At 33.7% G+C, this 10,571-nt stretch overlaps 1 long non-coding RNA gene across 2 annotated transcripts; it reads right to left on the bottom strand.

Moving 5' to 3' along the window:
• Positions 1 to 8,971: 8,971 nt before the first annotated feature.
• On the bottom strand, positions 8,972 to 10,080 carry LOC149559816 (uncharacterized). Of its 2 annotated transcripts, XR_016363312.1 has the most exons (3): positions 9,924 to 10,080; positions 9,517 to 9,803; positions 8,972 to 9,421 (listed from the first exon to the last, which is right to left on the bottom strand). It is a non-coding gene; the product is annotated as an uncharacterized LOC149559816 (long non-coding RNA). The 2 variants fall into 2 exon arrangements; XR_016363313.1 differs by having other exon boundaries at positions 8,972 to 9,803.
• Between the last annotated feature and the right edge of the window lie 491 nt (positions 10,081 to 10,571).

Raw genomic sequence — 10,571 nt, 5'->3', positions numbered from 1 at the left:
AAATAGAATATGACATCGTAAATGCATAATTTAATTAATTGAATAATTAATCTCAATAATTAAAATGAGGATATATCTAATTAAATTAAATACATTTAATTCCTAAATATGTATTTTAGCCAAAGGTGTAAATTTAATATAATAAAAGTGTGAGGACTCGTAATTAAATTAAATTGATTAATAGGTTTACCTTTACTAATTCGATTAGACTTGGGAAGTAAATAGAGTAAGTAATTAATGTAGATTAGGAATTTTTTGCATTTGACACTTAGGTCAAGTAGCGATTATCAAAATTTAGAATTGCCTAGTACAATAGGACTTTAAGTCAGATCAAATAGACCGAAATTAGTTGAGCATGACAATGTGCCAATTTTGGGTTATTACACATTACACTTCCTCTGCAACTCGTCATCACTTCCCTTTGTGAATTTAAAAGACATAGCACATTTGGCATACAATGCCTTTCCTTCTAGCTCACATCTCCTTATCTCTTTGATGCATGCATTAAGAGCTCCTAAGCCATTCTTAATGTTTTGACATACTGTGTCAAACATTTGAGCATCATGCTTGACTTGGACTTGGACTACTACTACATCTGATAAGTTAGTGAATTTAGCATCTGATGTAGGAGCATCCAGAGGTATAAGGGCAATCCTGTGTCACCCAAAAAATGTACTTAGACTTAGTTTTTGTTTCATGTGTTTTCATTTCTGGATACCCATTTGGGTCAAATAAAGGTTCCAACTCTCACAGTTTCGTTTTAGGATAGAGTATTTAAACAACTTGGGATACGTGTAAATGTCAAAAAAATAGGAGTATGTAATTGAGCCATAATTTTGGTAAACTAGAAGGTGTAAATTGGTTGGATGAATGTAATTATAATTTAGAGCATTCTAGAAAAAGAATTAGGTCAAAAGGCCCCACGGTTTGAAAGTTATCGCAGTTTTTCGATTTTTGGAGACATCCTAAGAATGCTTCAAAGTTAGGTTAGGGGCATTAAATGACTTTGAATAGGGCCAAAAAACGGGGGATGAGCAAAGCTCGTCCATAGGGCTATATAGTGCTTTGAGAGCTTTTCGAAAATGTAAACGGTTCATCAATCGGAGCTATGATTCAAAAGTTATGCCTCCCGAAAGTTCAATTACCATTTCTGGATTCTTCTAATTTTGTTCTGACTTCTAATGCAACTTCTAGAGCCTTCTATTTGGTCGGTGGATGCCAACTAGCACTTTCTAGAATGTATTCCTAATCCTTAACCCTCTGGGGTCTATTTAAGAATATTTTTGGCATTGTAAAAGGCAATTCAGAGTGGAGTTTGAGAGGAGATACTAAAAGGAGAAATTATCTCCAGACTTATACTATTGTAAGCCCTTAGGGCATGTTTTGAAGTTTATTTTCTCTGTACTGAATGTACTAGCATATTTTCACAGTTAATAAAATTTCCCCTTTCCTGTTGTGTCCATTCTGTGCTTGGGTCGTGTCCGCATCAGCATCAAATGCTTGAGTCTATGCCTTTTCTCTGTCCTCTAGATCCAGATCTATCAATCTCACTACCAATGTGCTTTGTAACTTTTTAGTTACATCCATAAGAGTTTTTTGCAAACTCTTCACCTATCCGTTTTTATTTATTATCTTTCTTAAAGATGATATCATCTCTGGCTGATCATCATCTTCTAATCATGTTAATTTTGCAAGGGTAAGAGATGTACTTAATGCACTCGCCTTCTTTTCTTCATCCTCCTCTTTTCTTCTCTCTTTTTTTCCTTCTTCTTTCTTCTTTTTCTCTTCTTCTACCTTTTTCTTCTCCTCAACTTTTTTCTTTTTCTTTTCCTCACCCTCTTTCCTTTTATTTTCCTCATCTTCTTTCTTTTTCTTGTCCTCGCCATCTTTCCTCTTCTTTTCTTCTTCTACTTTCCTTTTCTCCTCTTGCTTCTTCCTCTTCTCTTCTTTCTCCTTCATTTTCTTCTCTTCTCTTCTTGTTCTTTCTTTTTCTCTTCCTCCTCACTCTTCCTTTTCTCTTCATCTTCATTTGCCTCTTCTTTTGAACTGGTATAGTTGGAGATATTGCCAACAATGCTTGTACCATAATCCTTAAAAGGATGTTCAACTATATCAACTATGACCTTGGTGCCACCAATTTGCATTGTGTCTATTCGAATTGTGATCTAAGTTGTTGTTGGTGCCTTATTTAGGTCTATCATCATTTTCACAATGGTTTTTTCTATTTCCTCATTAACTGCCTAATAATTGCCTTCCATTATCAGTATGACCCTTTTCTTGTTCTTAAGATAATGTTCAAGATTCTTCATTAAGCTAGCCATATGTTCATCACTATCAACTTGCCATAGTCTTCTTATTTGGTTTTGTCTAATATTCTTGTCCTCATCAACTACCCTTTTCCTTTTTTCTGTTTGCCTCTCATAAATATCTTTCAAGATATCATCTTTTGCATACTCAAATTTCTTATTTGATAGTATTATGTGTCTAATAACAATGTTTTGTAACTCCAATCTATCAATGCATGTATATAGATGATAAAAATTATTCAATTGAATAAAATTGCCTTCATTAATAATTGTGTTCTTTACCTTTTCAATTTTAGGCTTCCATGCCTTTCTACCTAAGAGCACAACTTCTAGTTTCTTTTATGTTGGCTTCTCAAGCTCTATTTGATCTCACATCTTCTTGCTAGGAATTCTAGGATGTTGAAAATATTAATGGGAAACAAGATATTCTAGGAATTCTAGGATGTTGGGAATTCTTTACTGCTGCAAAAATAAAGTTAACTTGTTAGGCTTACAATTTGATCATATTAGATGATCTACCCTGTGAGGAGTATGCCCTACTAGGAGTGTTTAAGACTCTTAGGTCTTACTCTATTAAAGGATTTTACACTTACAATAAATAAGGACTCTGTTAGGAGATTTAAACAAGGCCTATTAGAACCACTCTATTAAGAGATTTTCCCTACTTAACCTGTTAAAATTGATTCTGTACCAGACCCTTCAATTTTCTCTAAAAGTATATTATGGATCTCCTCTCTTAAAAATCTCAATTTGATCTCCTTGTCTGGTATCTCTATTATGTCTTTCATTTCTTTGGTTTCTCTATCTGAACTCCTTTCAAACTTAACCTTCCTTCACTCTGTACTTAGCTTGCTTCTTCTCTCTCAAACTCATTCACTATCCTTGTTTTGATGCTAGGGTAGGAACCCTTTTTAAATAGATAATCATAGAAAGTTTTAGATTAGGTCAACGATCCTTATTTCATCCTTTTTTTTGTTTTACCCTTCTGATTTTTGGATTGGTTAATTTGTTATCATAGGGATTAACGCCTTCTAACAAAATGTGTAATCTTCTCCTTAATTGTCTCTACAATATTTAAATATCATGTAAAAGTTTGATTAAGTGATTTACATAAGTGTTTGTACAATTACAAATTCATATCTCAAAATTGGTTTACTTGACACTTGAATGTTCTGACGCTTGGTCATAACTAACATTCATGTGACTCAGCTTCTAAACACTTAGCATTAATTGACTCACTCAACACTGACTTGCCAAATGGTCAGTCTCTTTTGTGTTACTCAACTTTTATGCTGACTCAGTCTCTACTAGGGTGCCTAGATACCTCCAACTTTCTCAGCTTATGATAAAATGTAGACAAGTCCTTTGTAGCTCAACCTTCTCTAGATGGCTCAATCCAGTGATGAGCATCCAACGTTGCTTTGGAAATGACCAACTATTAGAAACTAATAGGTAACTTAGGTTTAGAGATTAGCAATCTCCCCCTTTGACATTAGTGACAAAAGCACGTTTTCATGACTTAGCTTTCCATGCAAAAAATAATACTCCCCCTAAGACTGTAACGCGGTCTTCAAAACTTTATCTCTACTATGTAATATATACATATATGTAACCTCTGATGTTGATTCATCTTATTTTAGTCTCTATCTCTACGTCATGTTCCTTTTTCTTTTGGTAGAATGTAGTCCTGAATACATTTCCCCCTTGTTTTTTTTTCACTTGAGGCTTGGGGTTTATAGGGTTTATCCTATATCTATCCAAAAATGTTTGATGACTTGCCAAAATTTCTTCAAGTCCTTTATTCTATTTGTCTTGTGTGGATTCCATGACTTGAATATGTATCTCTAACTGAGTAGCAAGATCAATTAAGCTCTCTACAGTTGAAAGATGTGTATCTTTCTTCATTAAATTTTGAGCTATAGATAGTTCCCTCTAAATTATCTCCAAATATGGTAGCATCATAAATTGAATAGAAAACAAATTAGGTCCTTATGCCACTATCTCTAGCCATTAACTTGGCTAATCACTATTTGATCAAATATCAACTTATTATATGAAGGTGAGCTTGAACTTGCATTCATACTCAATAAATGTGTACATGCCTTCATATCTTCCTAAATCATACCAATAGATTATTGATTCTCCAATGTGAAAAACTCAACATCACAAAGTTTCATTAACAAAGAATGAACTATTTCCAAAATTCCTTCCAACTGAGTGGTAAGGTTAGAAAGTTCAACCTGCCTAATTGCAAGTTTAGTTGAAACTTTCTACAAAAATTTGTGCTCAAACTTCTTCTCAGAGCATCTCATCAATTTATCATTAGTCTCTATATCCTCAATATGAACTTTATCAACTATATATAATAGCTAATCCAAAATTAGATGTTGCATATTTACATCCACAATCTCAAATGCATCAACAAAAATATTTTTGATACTATGTAATACCTGTTTCTTTTTGTGTTCTCTCCTCAATTGTTCTTTCTATCTTGTGATGTAGCAAGGTTTGTAATTCTTCCATTTTCTCCAATGCCATGTTGTTCAACTCATACATAGGCACTGTGATGACTGTTGGAATTATTTAGAATAACTGAGAGGGTGGTGAATCCGTTATCCAAGTTCTAGATGTACAATCAAAACTTTTCACAACTTAGTGAAACCATTTCTATAAAACATTTTTATCATGCATGGATGCATCCATTAGATCATACAATCACTTAAACTTGTAGGTTATTGTCAAATCAACTTTGCATAAATGTAAGTATGAAACACAACAAATTCAATAACGCATTTGACATAATGATTTAATGTGGAAACCCAATTTGGAAAAAAAACACCTATAACATACTACTCATTCTCACTCTTTTGAAGTGATGCCCTGTGAAAGGCCAACCTTGTTTAAGATCACAATACAAAATGTTAAATGTGACCTAGTTAAAAGATTTCAATCACCTTGTTAGGAGTGAGCTTTGCTAGAGGACTTTATATCATTCACTTGGAATGTCACCCAAGGATTTACAAATAACTGTTAGGTCAACCTTAATCCAAAGGATTTACCCTATACTAAACCAAACCACAAGTCAACCTAACATAAAAGACATTAAATAAACACTCTCATTAAATTCACATTCAAGCCACAAGTTAGGTTGCCAGAAAACATTAAATACATGAAATAAGGAACTTTCCACTAACTTCTAAAATGTCAACTTGGTAAATGAAATGTTTTTTTCCCTTTTTCTTCTTCATTATTATTTTCTCTAATTTTTGTCACTTTCTCTCTACTCCACAATTTTTTTTTTAAAATGCCCCATTATGTTTTGTGATGCAAGATGCTCCCATCAAAGTGTCACATTTGCCTGTAAGACTAATAACAGTGGCAATAAGGACTTTGTATTGAGCTTCTGTTGTTGAACATCAATTGCTATGTGTACAAGTATGCACTATTCTAGTTTGATAAGAGGTTAGTGAGGAACAATAATTTTATGATAAATTGGGTTAAGATTGAATTTCATCCCTCCTTTGTTTGCCAGTGTTATGAAAATTCACGTTGTTATGTTTTCCTCCTTAATCCATGTCTCTTTGATTTTTGTTTCAAAAAAAATTACTCCATTACAAGCTTGGTCTTATGGACAACCACTAGCTCTACCTTGACAAAGCTATTCTAATTTAGGCCAACCATAATAACTTCCTCTTCTAGTAATAATTGCAAATCAATATAATTGAACTAAATGTCTTTAAATTCAAATCTATAAATCAACCAAAGCTTATTAAGTGAACTTCAAAATATTTTTCACTTAGTATTATAAAATAAACTTGGATATAATTGTAAATGCATTTCCACAATCCAGCATAGTAATTCTGTGCTTCTGGGTTTTTGATTTTGTGAATATTTTTTGAATCAAAAAAGATTCACACAATCAAAAATCAGAATTACTAAATTTAGATATATTAAATTACAAACTAATCCAGAATCTTTATTTTTTATTGTCTCATTCTATAAATAAATCTATACTTACAACAAGTCCCTACACACCTCCTTAGCTTATTTTAGCTAGCAAGTGAATCAAATTTGCATCAATTTGAGGAGCTATGATCCTAATATTTTAACATTTTATTTAATCTTAAATAGCGAGAAAGAAAAAATTAGAAATATCATTTCCCTCAATAAATAGTTGCTGCTCACATAAAGAGGGGAACCATGTAAGAGCTCGCATTTAGGAGGAGAAGGGGAAAAAAACTAAATATTATTATAGGAAACCTATATGTTATTAGTTTTTTAAACCTAAACAGAATTCCTAAAGTAAAACTCAATGTATTTCTTCGCCATGAGACATTAAACATCAGATAACAGTAAGCTTCACTATACTGCACATTAGTACTTTTACACCACATAACTGCTAAAGAAGTGCATCTACCCGACAAATTCGGCTCTGCGGAGTTCTAGATCTAATCAAAATGATCAAACCGTAATTTTTCTAGAACAGTCAAAACACTTCTTCTTTCACTTTTCTTCGCCGCTGTCCGCAATTGGTAAGTTTTGCGAGTACCTTTTCCTGGAATTTTCTTTTCGGAAACTATTTCTTCTTTTCCTCTGAAGTGTAAGTTTTCGCTGTGCTCGTTTCCCTGCTAAAACTCTCTTTAGAATTCGCTTGCGTAAAATCAAATCACATAACAGATGAAGTACATAATAATGGTGTGAGCAAAAGTCTTTTTTGGGGGCAAAAGTACAGATATGCAGCGAAAAAGATTTAAAGCATTGGAAGATCTCTGCAAGCCGTCTTAACAGGAAATAATAATTTGTCCTTGCTTAGTAGAAACGGTTCACAATCAGCGGAAAAAGTTTAATCATGAAAAATGGAAAAGTACTGCTTTGCTCAATGGAGAGGTAAGTAATAACTGAAAGAAACTCTTCATCTACTAAGCTGGCAGATCTTGACTTCGATTCATGCGAATTCGGTGCAATTAATTTTCTTTCAAGGTTCATTAAAATTTGAGATCAGTTGCTGTCGAATTTTTTTAAAGCAGTGTGCACAAATATAACAATGATTTGCTTCTTAAATGGGTTTCTCGTCATCTGTGTAATGTTAAGAACATCTGTTACAGAAAAAGCTTGCATAGTTCAGAGTTTAAAAAAGTACTATCATACTGTGAGAATTCAGGTCTGCAATTGCTATTTGTCCATCAAACTTTTAAGTGAATTTATATGGACAGAGATTACTTATACATTGGATTAGTTATGGATTACACGTATGTAATCAATAAACGAAACCGATGTTACATCAAGTAGAATATACAATAATAATCATTCAACTCTTGATACCCAGAAGTGAAACAATAGTACAATTTTTTCGCACAGTAAGTAAACTTTAAAAAGACAAAGCCGGATGCTATCGACGAGCTTTTAACTTGCTGTGAAGAATCCAAACCTTGAAGCAAGAAAACCCTAATTAGCCTCACCGATAAGAACTCTGCGTTTGTATAATAACTCAACGAACAGTAAAATCCTAAATCGACTTGCTAAATAATTCGTTACAACGAAACATGGGAAACCAAATCTGTTTATTTGGACCAGATGGCACAGATTGAAACAGATCATGATCACCTAAACCGGAAAATGAAAGATCAAGTATGAAACATTAAGTATTATTTTATGGTTGGGAAAGCGTCATATGATCAAGGTATCAATTTCTGCAACAACAGCACTAGATTTGATCCAACCAAAAAAGGTAGGCGAGAAAATTTACAGAAGCAGCTAGGATCTATGATCAGCAGGCTGTAATACACTGATGCCGAAAAATTAGTATAATAATAATCACTAGGCACGGACAGATAAATATTGTCTTGCTAGATTGCAATGAATACGGATACAAGATGAGCTTTAAAGGAAAACACAATTTTTCTATCAGATCGCTGGTAGGAAAACATCTGTTTTAACAAGACTGCAGCAAATAAACTGATGCTTTACGGATATTTATTGAAAGACTCCGACTGCAACTAAAATGAGAGATTTTTACAGATCTTTAGAGAAAAGCTGACTGCAGATAAATTGAAAACTATTTTGCAGATATTTAGAGAAAAGCTCAGACTGTAAAAAAGAAACAAAGAGAAAAATTCTCTTGCAGGGATGAGATTCGCCAACCTAGTTCGGGCACCCCTGGAAACTATCAAAGCTGAGCAACTTCTGTAGTTGAAATAGCAAATACAAAACACCAGAAATTGGGAAGAAAAAAAAAAAAAAACGCTTCCTTTTACCAGAGCGCAGTTCAAATGAATAGCATTCACTAGGAGAGTAGGGTTGAGCGTCATTTTTTATTACTCTAAAATGTCGTAAGACATTGTTATCTTCAAATATAAATCTGCACAAGTTGTGGATTGCTCTTCCATCCCCGCATTTTTTAAGCGGCAAACTAATTAATATTTAAGTCGGATGCGCAATAACAGTAAGCCTTGGTAAAATTTTGCATAGTTCCTTCCCCTTCCTACAGTTGGAAAAACCTGCAGAGATGATCACTAGACGTCAAAGAAACACTGCTGCTATAATATTCACTGACACTGAGAAAGAAAAACATCAGCTTTAACAAGAATGCACTAAATACATTGATACTTTATAGGTATTAATAGAAAAAGTCACACTGCAATCAAAATGAAAAATATTTACACATGTTCAGAGAAAAGCTCAGACTGCAATTTATATGAAAAATACTTCAAAGATTTTTAAGAAAAGCTCTGGCTGCTATTAAAATGAACAATATTTTCTTGCAGGGATGAGATTTGCCAATCTACTGCGGGCTTTTACGGAAATTCTTTAAAGATGAGCAACTACTCTAATTAAAATAGAAACCACAGAGGGAAAAAAGGCTCTCTTTAATCATAGCGCAATTTAAATGAATAGCAATGACTATGAGCGTTAGGTTAAACGTCATGTACTATTGCTCTCAAATACTGCAATACCTTGTTATCTTCTGATGTGAACCTGCAAAAGTTGTATATTGTTCTTCCATCCCCGCATATTCAAAGCGGCGAACACGAATAATATTTATGCTGGATATGTGATAACGGCAACCCTCGCTAAAATTTCAAATAATGCCGCCCTCTGCCTACAATCGGATAAACCTGCAAAGATGACCGCTAGACGTCAAAGTCAAACATTTTTGTTTGCAAAAACTGCAAAGAATGCTCAGTACTTACCAAATCACAATTTTTTTTACCACACATTGAAAGAGCTCGTTGTATCTCCGTTTCCTTCCCTTAAAGGTCACTGCTGCAACTCTTAAATGGTGAATTCTTCCATATTTTCCCACAGCTTTCTTGAGCTTTGTACAGAGATCTCCTCAGACAAAAACATCTTAAGCACAAAATCAATTTATCCTCACCTGAGCACTAAGTTCAAGAAAGCTGTGGAAAAATATGACGGACACCACATCTTTACACTGATCTGAGAACTCCTCCAGCCAGAAGGGCCAAAACGAAGAAAAATAAAAAGCACCGCAAATCTCTATAGGGCAGCTTACAATTTAAAGCTTTCAGAATACGAAATAGATATGCTACGAAGTTCAAAATCTTTGCAAAAATTCTGTGAGTACGGAAAAAAGAGGCATTGAACCGAAGGACATACCGCTGTTAAGCCAGAAACAGAAAGATGAACCGAAAAAGGCCAACAGAAAACCAGTGGTCATTACTACGGGTTTGCGTTCCGTACTGTCAAACAGAGATTTCTTTCATCGCATTTTATGTCATTTGAAATCCAAACAAAATAAAATGAGTAAGATGAAAAGCACTGGTTATAAAGAGAAGGTGGGGTGTGGTGTGATTCGAACATGGGACCTCATGGCTTACACAAACATGTAAAACATCAGGCGGATCTGCAAAGCTGTCTGGGTGCATTTCTTGTGCTATACTCTAAAACAACAAAACAATCGCTGTTTTTATGGCCCACTCTACTGCTTTTATATTCTGTACCGGATTAATTAGATTTTGTAGGCAAGATTAAATAACTCGGTCTTAGGGCATCCTGATTTGAGAGAGTGGTAAAATTTGACTTGATTTTCAGGACTTCACTGATTAAAATGTGGTCTAGTTTTAAGGGTTAAATAATTCAATTTTAGCTATTGTAATTTGGATGAAAAGGTTTAAGGAAGCTATATTATCATTGGAAGGTTTAAGGAAGCTTGATAATTAATTAATATTAATATATGATTTGTGTATATTTAAGTAAATAATGTGTAAATTCTTAATTAATTTGAAGTCTATTTTTTTAAAATTT

This window comes from Cupressus sempervirens, chromosome 4 (assembly GCF_028749045.1).
Source record: "Cupressus sempervirens isolate cs-2001-9-10 chromosome 4, ASM2874904v1, whole genome shotgun sequence".
NCBI lineage: Eukaryota > Viridiplantae > Streptophyta > Pinopsida > Cupressales > Cupressaceae > Cupressus > Cupressus sempervirens.
This window is presented reverse-complemented; position numbering and strand designations above follow the sequence as displayed.